The sequence below is a fragment of the Anolis carolinensis genome, chromosome 5 (genome assembly GCF_035594765.1).
Source record: "Anolis carolinensis isolate JA03-04 chromosome 5, rAnoCar3.1.pri, whole genome shotgun sequence".
In the NCBI taxonomy this organism is placed as follows: Eukaryota; Metazoa; Chordata; class Lepidosauria; order Squamata; family Dactyloidae; genus Anolis; species Anolis carolinensis.
In genome coordinates, this window is record NC_085845.1 from 147,256,675 (window position 1) to 147,273,030 (window position 16,356).

Consider the following 16,356-nt stretch of genomic DNA (forward strand, 5'->3'; position numbering starts at 1 on the left):
GGCTTACAAAACTGGCAGAATTCAATGCCAATTCACAACAATACAAAAGAATAAAACACAAGCAGTTAAATACAGATTTAAAACAATACAATAGTTCACCTATATTCAGAGGACACTGAACCCATCTATGACGGATCTGGACCAAACTTGGCACACAAATTCATTATGGCCAACTATGAATACTGGTGGACTTTGGGGATGATTGACCTTTACCTCTGGGAGTTATAGTTCACCTGTGTTCCATGAGCCCTCTGAACCTCACCAATGACGGATCTGGACCAAACTTGACACACAGACCCAATGCTGTCAATTTTGCATACTGGTGGACTTTGGGGTTATTGACCTTGACATCAGAGAGTTATAGCTCACCCGTATTCAGAGAACACTGAATCCAGCGAGTGATGGATTTGGACCAAACTTGGCACACAGACTCAACATGGCCAGCTTTGAATATTACTGGGGTTTGGGGTGATTGGCCCACGATTTTGGGAATTGCAGTTTGCCCACATCCTTATGCATTTTCTAATGGGAGCATTCATAAATAACAACAGGAAAGAGTGGCTTTTTTCTAAGAAATGGAGCTATACATTACCAAACTGATATTACCTAACACCTCAAAACAAGCAATACCCATTTCAAATAACCTGGCCACCGCTGGGTCCCCAAGATAGTAGATTTATAAACGCAAGCTGGTCTGGTGATAATGACTGCAAGACTTAAGATTTTAAGTCAGATTGATATGCAGGAACATGAATTCTCATTGGTTTGGTTTTGATAGGTATTGTAACCTCCATGCCAGTTCATTCTATTTCCCCTTCTTCTTCCGGCTTTTTTTTTTTAATCCTGTTGCTGAATGTAATGATTTTAACTTTCTTACAGTACTATTTCAGGTGCTTTGTCAGGGGAAATGGTGGCCCAGAGAACTAGTTGCCCAGCAAAGGGAACCTTACGCAAGGGCCTGTCACATTACCCACTTATAGCACTATGGCGCCACATTAATTGCCATAATTAAGAGAAGGTTTCTTAGAATTCTTAGCCAGAGAACTCTAACCCAAGGATCCCAGAGGATCTAGCTATGGCATTTAAAATGGAATCAAAGTGCTACACACTCATGGTCCCCTTTTGCGGTGCTGAGAAGGTATCACCAGATTGCTTCTTACTTCCAACCTCCAGGTCATCTTCTTGCTTTTAAATCTGGCTCACACTAATAATTATAGCTTTTCAATCCCCAAAACTACAAATCTCAGAATTCCAGAGGAGGGAGCCAAGGTAGATTATGCAGAATCAAAGTGTATAGCATGAAAGACGGCTTATTCTGGATACATTTTCCTCCTAATGAAATCCTAAGCTTTGTATCTAAGAGGTAGCCTGTAACCAAATTCAGTATTCCATCAATTACAAGGGTTCATTATTCCTTTGTAGATTGTTTGCTTGATCCTCATAACACATTGCTCATCAGTTAGACCTGAATTCTTTTAGTGTTTCTTGTGCTGCTGGGGCCTGTTTGGATGATTCAGTTTTTGCCCAAAAATTCTCTAGGTTCTGCCCCTGACATGTTGCAATTGTGGAGAAGCACAGCTCTAGATTGTTGTATGATGAGTACTGTAATTTTTAAAGCAGTCATCTTCATCATGCAGATGATAGGGACCATGTCTGAATCCATCAACAAGTCAGATTTTTAAAAATATGTTTGCACCACGAATAGTTAAATAAACATGACCTTCTGTCTGTGGTTTGCTTTTTGTGACATCTGCTTCAGCTAGTCTTTTATGCATCAGTTCTAAAGAATTCTGCCGAAATACTGAGATAGAATTGCTGGAGACAAACATATCAAAATAAAATCCCTGTTTTGGAAAATAACTTATTTATACACATCTATGTGCTCAATGTCATTGTGACTAACGACTTCCTTTGTTGTCTACCTTTTTCATTTTTCCTGCAGATACTCTTTCTTTCTCATTGTTAGTGAAGGAGGGTTGTATCCAATAAATGTTCTGGCTGCACATTTCAATCTGCTTTGTGGACATTTCAAAAATCTTTGTGGACATAGAACTATGGTGGTTTTGACTCATAGGTCATGGGAATCCAGAAATACATAACTAGGGGAACCCATTTGAATTCCCTTGTTGTTAGCAAAGGTACAACGCAGAAATAGCTCTGCAGTCCTAAGCATATTGCTTAGAGTACAAAAATGTTTCACTGAAGGAAAAACCTGGTAATATTTACTAAACATGCTACAGTGGAACCTCTACTTAAGAGCATCCCAACTTAAGAAAGTTTTGAGTTAAGAGCTGTTGCTCAGCCTGGGGTTCACTTTGACATAAGAACAGTGCTTTGAGTTAAGAGCTAGTGCCAGAGAGAAACATGAGAGTACACACAGTCAAGCTGGCCACATGACCTAGGAGGTGTCTACAGACCATTCAGACTTTTCGGCTTAGAAATGGAGATGAGCACCTCAGAGCCAGAAGAGGAAGCCTTTACCTTTATGTGTGTTATGATTGTTTCTAGGCATTGATTATTTGCCTATGTGTTTGTATATGCTGGAATCCACCCTAAGTCCCCTTGGGGAGATAGGGCAGAATACAAATAAATTACTACTACTACTACTACTACTACTACTACTACTACTGGGCTTTAAGGTTTCAAGGGAGCAGCCTCCATGCCTCGTGCTCTTGTCCACTTTGGGAGATTGCTTTGCTCTTGTCCACTTTGAGAAACGTTGGGTTAGTTGATTTTGTGTGTTTTTTATTTCTGGTATGTTTGGCTTCATGAAGAGAGAAAGGGAGAGAGAGCAAGAGAAGGAGAGCGTACAGTATGAAGAAAATGATGCTTCTGCCTCTTCACTTGGAGCTTCCTTGCAACCTCTTTGTGTTTTTAGCATTTTAAAGTTGATCTTTCTTTTTATTGTTCCATGTGAATGCGTATTTATACATTATTTGTTATTTATAAAGTACAAAAAATGGAAGGGGATGTTTCAGGGGGTGGAATGAATTAATAGCATTTCAATGGAAAAAATCACTTTGAGATAAGAGCATTTTGAGTTAAGAACTCAGTCACAGAATGAATTAAACTAAATAAAGGTATCACTGTACATGGAATCATATGCTTTTGAATCAGTGGGATTTCTTTCTGATGGATATCTTTCATCAGTTAGCTTTAATGTATATAGTGTAACCACCTGCAGAAATTCCTGTTAGAAATGCCAAGAAATTCAATAGCATTGACATGGTAACTTGGAAACTCTCTGCCTGATGAATAAATTATAATCTTACCTAGATTTTATCATATGTAATTCACTTAAAATATTGCTGTGCTTTTGATGGCAGTTCTGTAGTAAGTTTTATGCTGGATTCTGCCATAAAACTAGAACGCATTGGGTTGTATCTAATGCTTCCCTTGATGACTTCTTGGAAGCAGTTACTGAAATGTGCATCTTAATAGAAAATGCATATTTGGAAGCACCTTATCTTTAATGGTACTGCCTTTTAAAGCTATTCAAAAAGCAGCTTTAATGCTGAGAACCAATGCTAGTGATCACTCATTTCAGGAAAATATGCTCCAGTTCTCCAAAATCTCCTTGGTGGATTGGGATACTGAATGCTCACTACAACATTTGAATAGTTACACCATATCTAGTGTTGAGAAAGCTTTCATGAATATGAAATCCATGCTGAATCACTGAATCCATTTTGGTGAGTGACCTTCCTCTGAGCTTTTTATTTTCGGAGGAGTCATGCATCCTTTTTTAAAAAGTAACATTCTTAAACCAATGGGGAAAACATTCCACTTCTCAGAAACAGTATTTATTGGTGTTTGCAATGCTTTTTATATTTAATATATTTCAATAAGGTTAATATGTATGCCAATGAAAAGCAAACAGACCAGCTATTTTAAGCAGAATGTGGCTCATCCATCAACCACATTCAACATTCAAGTCAGGCAGCCATTAAAAAAGATTTTTTTAAAAATCAAACCTCTTTTGCAATTGCAGGAATTGGTGCTTCTTCCAAAAGTCAATGATCAATTATTGTCATTGAATGTCCATACATTCCTCTGAGGTTACCCTTTTCACATTGTGACAGCAAGGTTGAGTTTCAGAGAAGAGTAACAGGAACATGATGGGGCTGAAAGAACACATTTTGACATTCAGAGCAACTACTACCTATGTTAACTATTGCTAACAGATCTCTAGTTAGTTAGTTTTTGTCCACATACCTTTGAAATGACTATTGTAGAGGCATGCTGAGAACAGTCAATGGGTTGAATAATTTAAAATGTGTGTGGTCTGTGGGCGAGCAGAAATTCAGCCACAGGCTATGTGTTACAGCCAGAGCCGGCCCTAGGTATTTTTCAAGTGTAGGCGAACAGAATTTTGCCCCCCCCCAAACAAATCACTGAAAAATAAAAGCGTTGGATAAGCAAAAATGTTTGATAATAAGGAGGGATTAAGGAAAAGCCTATTAAACATCAAATTACATTAAGATTTTACAAATTAAGCACTAAAACATCATGTTTTACAACAAATCAACAGAAAAAGCAGTTCAATACCTTGCGGAGGCAGACCGCAGGAGACAGGAGTTGCCTCCATGGTGCCCCCAACAAGATGGCGCCACAGGCAACTGCCTAGTTGGCCTGGTGGTTGAACCGCCTCTGGTTACAGCAGTGAATTTCCTCTTAAATAATTTCTCCCATTCCAGAATATATGCATAAAGACAAGGCATTTCAAAGGGGTTTCTCCCTATTATAAGTAGAGCATCCATCATGTGTCGTTTGGAAATCTGAAATACTCTAAAATTGTCCAAATGTGTGGCTGAGATACTGTCACCTTTGCTTTCTGATAGTTCAGTGTCCGCACTTTTGTTTCACGTACAAAATTACTGAATGTATAATATTGTATATAAAATTATCTTCAGACTATGTGTATAAGGTGGATATGGACCATACATGAATTTTATGTTTGGGCTTGGGTTCCAAATCCAAGATTGCTCATCATGTATGTACAGTAGAGTCTCACTTATCCAACACTCACTTATCCAACGTTCTGGATTATCCAACGCATTTTTGTAGTCAATGTTTTCAATATATCGTGATATTTTGGTGCTAAATTCGTAAATACAGTAACTACTACATAGCATTACTGCGTATTGAACTACTTTTTCTGTCAAATTTGTTGTATAACATGATGTTTTGTGCTTAATTTGTAAAATCATAACCTAATTTGATGTTTAATAGGCTTTTCCTTAATGCCTCCTTATTATCCAACATATTTGCTTATCCAACATTCTGCCGGCCCGTTTATGTTGGATAAGTGAGACTCTACTGCATGTGCAAATATAGGTATTTTGAAATCCATATTTTTTTCAAAACACAAAACATTTGGAGTCCCAAGCACTTTGGATAAGAAATATTAACCTGTACCACCATTTCAATTGATAGCTATTGCTTGAGGACCATTTCTCTATTAGGAGTGCCATTGATAAATCTTGTCTTATGCCTCGACAGAGCATCGGGTAGTCATTTTTGGGACTACAATCCCCAGAATCACCCAGATTGCATCATAATGGCCATCCTAGGGATTCTGGGATGCAAATTCCCCATGTTTTGCTTCTGTCCACTACCTTGCCCTTTCTTAGTAAGTTAGCAGTGTGAAGGATCAGGAACATAGTAGCCATACATTCTACTTTATGGAGAAAACTCCTCTATTTAAAACGTTGGCTACTCCTCCACATCTATTTTCAAGACACAAAGTAAAGATCAAGACCTTTAGAAACTGCCTATCAAACAGGGGCACAAGAGGAGACCCATAGCCTTCCTCACAATGATGTATTTCTCTCTGAAAGATCCCACACTGAATCACACTTGGCTGAAACAGCTTATCATCCTAGACTGAAAACACCTGTGGATGTAGCTATGTAAGTTCCTATTGACTTCTAAAAGGAAGGAATTGCTTTCTTCCTGCTGGAAGTCTGTGTTACATGAGTGGGCATGGTGTATTGTTCAGAGGACCACATCTGCTGATTTTTTTGTGCCTTCACAGTGCTGGAGAAATGCAGCTGCATCATCATAGCTACCATTTTATTGACTGAAATTGTATCATCCTGTTTGCATTTTGGAATTGAGATGAATATCTTTCATTTAAGGACTTACCCACAACAATATAAATATTATGGATTCCATTTTGGGATATTAAACCACAAACAAACAGATATTTGAATATATTTATAATCGTTTTAAAGGATTTTCGGGCATTTTTGAGGGGAAGAAACTGAAAATTTGAGGGTATCAGCGGCTTTCCCAAGGACCACACTTGATTTTTCAAGAGCATGTACTCTCTCCCTGTGCAAGATTCAAAGTGGCATGTCTCCCAGCTCTGACTCATTCTCTATCCCTTCTGTTGCCACCTGCTGTTTAGAGTTTTATTGCAATCATAGGGCCTTTCCACACAACCATATATCCCAGAATATCAAGGCAGAAAATTCCATAATATCTGCTTTGAACTGGGTTACCTGAGTCCACACTGCCATATATTCCAGTTCAAAGCAGAAAATGTGGGATTTTATTCAGCTGTGGAAGGCATCCTAGTTACAGCTTAACCTACTGTATGCTTCTTTGGCAACTATGCCCAGGAGACTTATGTATTGGGAATATCCCTGGACTAAGGGTGAGTAGAATGAAGGGAAAAATACTTATCTTAGCGCACCTAGACCTGGTAGGAATCAATATATTTGTTGTGCCTTGATGTTCCATATCTTTTTGCTGCTTGCTACCAGCTTTCTACCTCCTGTTACTGAGATCAGGTGTATATATGCTGCTGTTATCTGCAATTAAGTCAACTATAACTTATGACAAAATGTACAAATGAGGGGGCCAAGAGCCTTGGTCATCAACTGCCCTGCTCTTGCAAATTTGGGGCTGTGGCTGTCTTTCAAAAATTAATCCAAGTTACCTGATTCTGTCTGATCTTGGATGCTAAGCAGGGGCAGTCCTGGTTCCTACTAGGACAGGAGCGAACTAGTGAATACTAGATGCTGTAGTAGGCTATATTTCAGAGAAAGGAACTGGCAGAACCACCTCTAAGTATTGCTTGCTTAAGAAAACCCAACAAAGTGCATGAGATTGATGACAGGCAACCTGAAAGCACATACACACAATATAGTCATCCTCTTGTTCAACTGCCTTCCACTTTACCGAGTATGATTATATTTTCCAGTGAGACATATTGTGTCATGATATGTCCATACTATGATAGCCTCAATTTAGTCATTTTGGGTTCCAGTGAGAATTCAGGGTTGATTTGCTCTCAGGCCCTATATCCCAGGATCTGATTCCAGGTTATCTGCTTATCTCAGATTATCTGGTAGCGGAGACACATATAGCAGATAATCTGGGATCAGATCCTGGGATATAGGGCAGTGTGGAAGGGCCCTTAAATTCATGTATTTGACTTTTTGGTAAAAAGATAAAGGTAAAGGTTTTCCCTGACGTTAAGTCCAGTCGTGACCGACTGGGGGTTGGTGCTCATCTCCATTTCTAAGCCGAAGAGCCGGCGTTGTCCATAGACATCTCTAGGTCATGTGGCCGGCATGACTGCATGGAGCACCGTTACCTTCCCGCTGGAGCGGTACCTATTGATCTACTCACATTTGCATGTTTTCGAACTGCTAGGTTGGCAGGAGCTGGGGCTAACAGCGGGCGCTCATTCCTCTCCCGGGATTTGAACCTGGGACCTTTCGGTCCACAAGTTCAGCAGCTCAGCGCTTTAACACACTTCGCCACCGGGGCTTATTTGGTAGACCATGATAAATAACGTTGTTTTAAAACATAATGGTTCAGATGATCTACTTGACTGCCTTTAAAGCTCCAGTTTTGCAAACTGCCTGCTGCTATTTGTCTGTAAAAAAGTAACTCAGATTTCCCCCTTTCCCTCTGGATAAAAACAAAAGAGAAAAGGGAGATCCTCTTTCTCCTCTAAAAGGAAACCTGCACATGCAATGGACCTCAAAGGAATAAGAAAGGCGGAGGGAGGAGGGCAGGGAAAGCTGTACATGAGGGCGCTTCATGGACAAGGCATGCTGCCTTATGACTTCCAGTTAATTTCTGTGCCAAAAAAAAGCACAGCTGTGGTTCACTTCAAGTGTTATCTAGGGGCACACACACATAGCACTGCTATTTAGAGCTGTAACAGGGTGTGCTACTCCCATTTACCTCTGGTCTAATGAAAGGACAGGAGTCACAGGCTGCATGGTAGCATTCCTGAAGGGGACAGAGCTAGAAGCACAATTGCTTTATTTCTCGTGCTGGTGGTTGGCTCAAGGAAATGTCACCTTGTTCTTCAAGCCCCCAGTCAACAAAAGTGGTTGATCATTTACATGCCTTTGCTGCCTTTGGCTTAGAAAGTCAGATGTGTTCTGGGCAATGGTTAAGGGCAGGGGTGTAGCTATGGGGGCGTGTGGGGGAAAACAAGGCCATCACACCCCATAAATTTTCCCCTTCCTTAATAATGAGGTCTCGAGAACAAAGAAACTTGGAGTGGTTGCTTGGTTAATTCAAGGCAAAGTCCTTTGGCACTTTGGATTCTGTTTGCACCAATTGATAATAAGTTAAAAACATCTCAAAGGATTGATGATATAAAAATAACTTTCTGGTTGCAATTGGTAAAACAACCATAAAGGGAAAGTAGCAAGTTGTTTGCATTTACAATATCGGGGTGGTAGTATACGCAGACGTATAAGATAAAGTTGACACGTCCAGACGGCCAGTAACCATCATAAATATCAGGCTAACACATTCCTGAATTTTCTGCCATATAGCAGTTTTTACTGCCCTCACATTCAGCAATGCCATAAATATATTGGAGTTTTCATGCCCTAATGAAGGTATGGTAAATGGTGATGATGGTAGAGTTTCCTTCCCATACCATTCTTCTGCATACAACATATCAGAGACACAGAAGAAACAAAGAGAATGGTTCCTGATGTGGCAAGTTACTCCTGCCCTTGGCTGGTCTTAGGAATTTACAGGGAATGTACCATGACAGGTGTCACATCATTTGGATATTCAGCCCTATTCTGATCTGTACAGGTACAACACTCAGGAGCCCGCGGTGGCGCAGTGGGTTAAACCCTTGTGCCAGCAGGACTGATGACCTAAAGATTGGGTTGCTGTCCTGAAGGTTACCAGTTCGAATCCAACCCAGGGAGAGCGCAGATGAGCTCCCTTTTTTAGCTCCAGCTCCATGCAGGGACATGAGACAAGCCTCCCACAAGGATGGTAAAAACATCAAAAACATCCAGGCACCCCCTAGACAATGTCCTTGCAGACAGCCAATTCTCTCAAGTCACTCCTGACACAAAAAAAGTATAACACTTAAGGATTTTTTTTGCTAGTCCCAATGAATCTATTGTTTAGAAGCATTTTAAAAAGTTTGCTGTTTATCATGCTATAGTAATGGCTTTACTGTAAAATAACAGTGGCTAGAAAGCATAGCATGAAGTATGATAGCATGGAAGCTACACTGAATCAACTGAAAGACTTTTCTTTAGTTCAATTAGCAGCTAAATCTTAAGGAGTCATATGCAGTGCCATTATATGGATTCAGGCCAGAAATAGTTGTTCTACTATTTGTTGACTTTGGTTTCTGTTTTTCTTTGGTCACTCCACCCTACCTACTATTGTTTACAAGAGGAAACAAGAGGGCTTCTGGGGCCCATTCATGTAACACAATTATAGTGCCATTATTCCACTTTAACTGGAATTCACAGTTTAAGGAGGGATATTTATAGCTGTAAGGCAGAGAGCTCCAGTGCCTGTCAAACTACAAACCCCAAAATCCCATAGGATGGAACAACAGTAGTTAAAATAATAGCACTATAATTCTGGAATGTGAATGTACCTCGGGTGTAATTTGTACAATGGTATCCATGAACTATCTGTCAAGAATTTCCACACATTTTCACTTCCCCGTCTTTCCCCTGAATTTTCCCCATTCGGCTTTCCATGATAGAGTGTTTTCTTGTTTGAGCCATCTGGATATGATTTGCTTAATGTATTCTTTCGTCTATCAGTGCTTATGACGTTATATATCTCAGTGCCTATGCCATTCAGTTTATGGAACACTCAAATGAATGAATTACCGGGGGATTAGGGGAAAATAATGAGGTGGGTGATCATCGGGGCATCTTGTCCTGATAATTCTATGGCTTTAAAGCTCTATTTACCTTCACTGCACTATTTGCTAGTCTATTTGTTGAAGATCTGGTTTGAATTGATTTCTTTTCCTGTCGCTGATATTTACCTGCCCAGAGTAAACAGAAGGTTAGTAACCCAGAGTTAATGCTTGCTTACCGTGTGTGATTAAAGTGCAGATAGGTACAACGGTTTTTCAGAGCTGCCCCAAGCACACAGATGACATCAGATTGCCTATTCTAAACAAGGAGAAAGAACCTTTACGTTGCAGTATTGCGTATATTTGATTAGGCCGATATTCCTGTTCACTCCCCCATTGCCAAAGAACCAAGGCCAGATAGGGATCTTCTTTTGAATTCTGGAATTAAAGCAAGCAATCTTTCTGGGTCCCATGGATTTATTTTAGAGGTCATTTTGGCTATGGGAGGGTTGAAGTGTGGCCTGAAATGTTGCAAAAATAACGGGAAATTATGAATGAGTAATTGTGTAAGATTCTTGGCCACTTAAACATTGTCTATTGTATAATTCTGGATGAGAGACAGCAGGAGGGAGCAGGAGGTGGGAGAATAAGTATTGGGGGAAGAATATAAGGAAAGTGAGTCAATTCCTGCTTCTGAGGGTTTCCTGTGTTGCCTACATCTGGAATTTAACTTATGTGTGTCTTTAATGGTAGTTCTTCGTAGTATCATGATGGTTGAAGGAATGATGTACTTTTGTAAGTCTTTCTTCTGGAGGCAAAATTCAAAGGATTGAATGAGGAACCATTATGCTTACTGCAATATCACATGAAGCTGGAAACTCACATGACAGCAGGATAATAGCGTCTTTGGCTGTTATCTATCACAACATTGTGCCTCTTCTGTTGTTGCTATGTACAGGCAGTCCCCTAGTTATGGACAAGAGAAGTTCTGTAGATTTGTTCTTAAGCTAAGTGTGTGTTGGATTCTGAAAAAAATTAACTTGTTCTGGAAACAAGGATTGGCGATAAAGCTTCAGCTGAGACACCTTTCCCCCATGATAATTCTTTCAGGGATGAATTTCCCTTCCTAGGGGTAAATTTCTCTCACTTCCTGCTGTCTCACCTTCTTAACTATGAGTTGTTTGTAAGTTGGATGTTTGTAACTTGGGGACTGCCTGTATTTCAATTGTTCATGGAGTGCAACTTTACATTGACAGAAAATCCTGTAAATGGATCCCATTATTGATGTTATTAAAATACTGTCCCGGGTCCAAAGGGGTCCCTTCTGGTACAGTTGTAGTATTCTGGCAGTCACATGGTGTGAGTGGATGTGATTTTTCTTCTCTCTTTCACTTGCTATTCCCAGGCAATATAAGATGGCTTTTACTCTATTTTCTTTTCTTTTTTATTTTACAGTTTTGTTGTAATTGTGAAATTGCAGAAAAAATAAATTCAAAAATTCAAAAAGTGAACATTTGCTGGATAGGATATACACAGGCATGAAGGCAGGGTTAACAAGTTAGTGTGAAAGAGTGATTGTGGAACTGTGCATGACTAAAACTGTACCATAGCATGATTGCAGAGAAGTATGATAGTGATTGTTTCCAAACCAGCATGTTTCCATTTGCTTCAACATGATTGCTGTGAGAGAATAAGCTGGATGATTAAGTCCTTAGACATATTTGTTTATTTGTGCTTACAGTTTTGTTCCCCCTCCTTTTAAAAATGAGCTCCACGTGGTGTACATGGTTCTTCTTGCTTCCACATTATCATCACAAGACCTGTAATGTAGGATGGGTGTCTCTCATGAGAGCATCTGATGTGTTTCACAGTTCATGGTTTTACCTAGTACTCTTAGTCTCCTACATCATACTAGTTCATGACTGACCTATTGTATGACCTATTGAGTTTAGTGGAGGTCTAAGAACTTTATTACATGAGGCAGGGAAACAGGCATTGCAGCAGGATGCGCAGAGTGTTTTGTGCATCCTGCTGCTAGTTCCCTCCCCATTATGATCCATAGGTATTGATTGGTAAAACCTGAAAATAGCTATAAATCCCACTATGTTCCTATAACCCATCTTAGAGATTGGTTCCTTCTACTTCTGTGTCTGCACATCAGAAGTAACGTGAAATCAGAGGGTAGGATTCTCTTCCTCTCTCCTCTCCCCCATACATGTTTGCCTGTTACCATGTTGGAAGCTGGCCTGAGTTCCCATGGGGAGATAGGGCGGGATACAAATGAAAACATTTAACCTACTGATGCCTCAATTAATGTAATTTTATTGGCATCTATTTTTATTTTGAAATTTACCTGTAGCTGTTGCATTTACCACCCTCATTTTATACTCCGGTTAGTAAGTTTTCCCACCTTTTTTTTTGGTTAAAATTAGGTGCCTCGGCTTACATTCAGGTTGGGTTATACTTGAATATATACGATATATACCTTTTTTGTTTTTAAAGCCAAAATGTGCAATAACATCTAAATAAATATAAGAAATACAGTAGTGCAGGAAAGTAGTGTTATGAGGGTATGTGGAAGTATGATCATGGAACCACACAATGGTGGATCAACACCAGTGCACCACTGAAAAGAGGTAAGATATTGAAGGTACTAAGCCCAGTATGTATCTATTATGTACACAAATATCTAGCAGAATATGAGGTGAAAGTGATAATGTCTTCCATCTGGATCCAGCTTGTTGATATTTTTAAAATAATGAATTTTAAAATATTTTATTAGCAATAATATTCATAGTTATTCTCTCTTATAGAACTAAATTTATATTGTGCTATTGGGCATGGAACGACCCAGTTAATCCCAAAGAATAGATGTATTGAAATGGTCTGAATGGGGTTCCATTCTTAAGACAACCATGAATTATATAACTCTCTTTTGTTTTAGTGCAGCATAGGTACAAGATGTTCTTAGAAAACTGGCCAGTGGATACAGACATATTCTTTGTAACACAGCTTTTGCCCTATGTTGCACTTTTGCTCTTGATTCATTTTGCTAAGAAATTGTTTTAGCCTGCCTTTCATTTTACAGGGGAATTTCTTAGACAAGGATGAATTCTTCTGTCACTGTTTAAATGTGGTTACAACATTTAAGTGTGGTTATTGATAGAAGGAGGATCAACTCCTTTGAAATATGGGGCTGGAGGACTATTCAGTAGATACTATGGACTACCAAAAAACAAATAAATAGGCCCAAGTACAAATCAAGATTGAATTCTCCCTAGATATTAGAATGACCAAACTGAGGCTATCATATTTTGGACAGATCATGAGATAATGACTCCTCAGAAAAGGCAGTAATGCTTGGTAACACAGAAAGCAGTAGGAAAAGAGTAAGACTGAATTGTAGCTGGATAGACCTCAGCAAAGAAGATACATCCCTGAGTTTGCAAAACCTGAACATAATTTCCCAATCCAGATAGCAGATTTCGGAAGAAAACTCTTCCAGTGGGATCTTCTGCCTTAGTATCAAATTAACAGCAGGATTTTTGGTACTATGTACCTTGAACCAGATGGGTGTGTAGAAACTTTTACTACCCTGCTTCAAGCAGCACAATATCTTTCATTTGCCGTGCTGCCAACATATTCCTCGTAATTGTGTTGAGCCTGGTATCTGAGAAACTAAACTCCTAATAATAGGGTTACAAGTTTCTATTTCATAATTATCTATAATTATAAGATCAAAAGAATTTTGCCTGTCAAGACAGAATCCTATGGCTATCATATGATTTTCTCATGTCCAGGTTTGCATGAATGTCTAGTCAGGAACCCCTTCTGTATATGATTCAGCTGTACAGCTCATTTGCTTGTGTGGGCAAATTGTGGGAGTGATTCATAGAGTCATTCTGTGATCAAAAAAAGTAATCTGAGCATGAGTGAATTTATTTAAAGAGAAGAAGAAATCTAGCCTCTGAAACTCAATGCATGCAGAAGAATGTTAACAGCATCACTTTCAAACCTGGATTTGTCAAATCAAACAACAGCAGTTACACATTTTAGTTTGTTACATATCCCCTGACTTTTCACAGATGAAATCTTGGATATATGTGGCCATGCAATGTTGGAATGTGAACAAGATGGCAAAAAGTATTAACGGGGAAAGACAGGCTAGAGGAGGCATCTGCAGTTGGTTTTTTCTGAGCCTACTGGGAAAGACATGTTTCCACCACTTCTTCTCCTTTCCTCCTACTCAATTTACTGAATGCAAACTATGTTTATAAGGAATATAATCTAAAGTATTATAGATGCCACATTTAAGAAGGTTTAATATAACATCTTTACATTCTATATGATGTTCTGAATGTTGCACTCTTAGCATAGTAATGTGAAGAATCCACAGTCAGAACTTGATATTCGTGTGAGTTTCAAACATTTCTAGTTTTCATCTTAATATGTATGTAATCCTCTGTTATCTGCCAGGTTTTACTGGTCCTAACTCAGCCTTGCTGAATTTAAAAGGACATTTGAATCACAACATCGCCATCTGGATTTCTGACAAGACCAGGAAGCTTAGTAGAGCACAGTCAGCTGTTGAGTGTTTTTGTTGCTGAAGTCAGGTGGTAAAAATAGAGGTGAGTAATTTCATTTTAAAGGGACAGGTGTTTCCAAGATCCCTTTAATAATATTTCCATGGAGCAGAAGGAAACATTGTTAATGCACTAGATCATCTTGTATCAAGGTAATTAATAACTTGTGAGTACAAGCCTTGACGGAGAAAGTTGCTAAATGCCATATGCAAGTGGTGAAGAATATTGGAAAAAAAATAAGATACAGATAGGAGATAGGATGGGTCAGGAATCAGATTGCATGTGACCAATAGATTATGTATTTTTATTCACTTTTTATTATTTTATCTGCTTTTCTGCCCATATAGGGAATCAAAGCTGCTAACAATAAATATAAAAACAATGTTCATAAAATAATGAAAATACATAAAGTATATATGTTTTAAAAATCAACAATATTTGATATTAAAATTCAATATATATTTTGCAATACATCAAAATCATTAACATTTTAAATATGTTTGTGTGTGTGTGTGTAATATATATATATATACACACACACACACACACACACACACACACACACACACACACACTTTATCCCAACCTTAAAATCTCAATCACACCACCTTATTTCTTTCTTTACCCATCTGTGCAGACAGCTTGCTCCCCATTTTTTTCTCTCCCAGGATGTTCTAAACTGGGAGATGATGGAATGTGTAGTCCCTCATGGGCCTCATGGCTGAGGGTTCCAGGAGTTGTCTGTCAATCCACATATGTTTAGCCACAAATAGGAAGGGTCTAGAAGGAAAGTAAACAGGATTAGTCCAGCTGCATATCAGGTGGAAAGTGTTAACAAAAGAAGTAACGCTCCCCTATAGACCTATTATGGTAATCTCAAGAAAACTGGACTGAATTTTAATTTCCTTCAGATCCTGTGCATGTTGGCTACTAATGGATTCTGAAAGTTGTTGTCCAAAAAGTAACTTTTCCAAACTCTGGATGGTAGCATTATTAATCCAATGCTACCACCCAGAGCCGATGTTCTAATCCAGTATCACACATATTTCCAGCATATGTTAACCATGAAAAGATCCCCAAAGCAATTACTATTCCTAAACAGAATAGACCTATGTTATAAGTGTCTACATTTGATTTTGATATTTTACTTTACCTAGACAAATAAAGTATAATATTTCACCATGTAAAGATTTCCTTAAGTCTCACATATTAAGATAGTATTAATAACACTGGCCAACATACATTTTGGTGCCTTTATTGTTTGACCTGTTTCTGGGTGTATTTGACTTGCTGATTACAAAAATGGCATCAGTTTCCCCTTATCTGCTCAAGATTTTGAGATACAAAACATACCCCTTATACAGTAGAGTCTCACTTAGCCAAGCTAAACGGGCCGGCAGAAGCTTGGATAAGCGAATATCTTGGATAATAAGGAGGGATTAAGGGAAAGCCTATTAAACATCAAATTAGGTTATGATTTTACAAATTAAGCACCAAAACATCATGTTTTACAACAAATTTGACAGAAAAAGCAGTTCAATACGCAGTAATGTTATGTTGTTATTACTGTATTTACAAATTTAGCACCAAAATATCACGATATATTGAAAACATTGACTACAAAAATGGCTTGGATAATCCAGAAACTTGGATAAGCGAGGCTTGGAT

The 16,356-nt window shown here is 38.7% G+C and overlaps 1 long non-coding RNA gene across 2 annotated transcripts in view; it reads left to right on the plus strand.

Moving 5' to 3' along the window:
- LOC103278903 (uncharacterized) overlaps positions 1-16,356 on the plus strand; it is an 89,615-nt gene that overhangs the window by 63,207 nt on the left and 10,052 nt on the right. For both annotated transcript variants that reach the window (XR_010006723.1, XR_010006724.1), the window contains exon 3: positions 14,582-14,733. This is a non-coding gene — a long non-coding RNA (uncharacterized LOC103278903). The remainder of the gene's footprint in view (positions 1-14,581; positions 14,734-16,356) is intronic.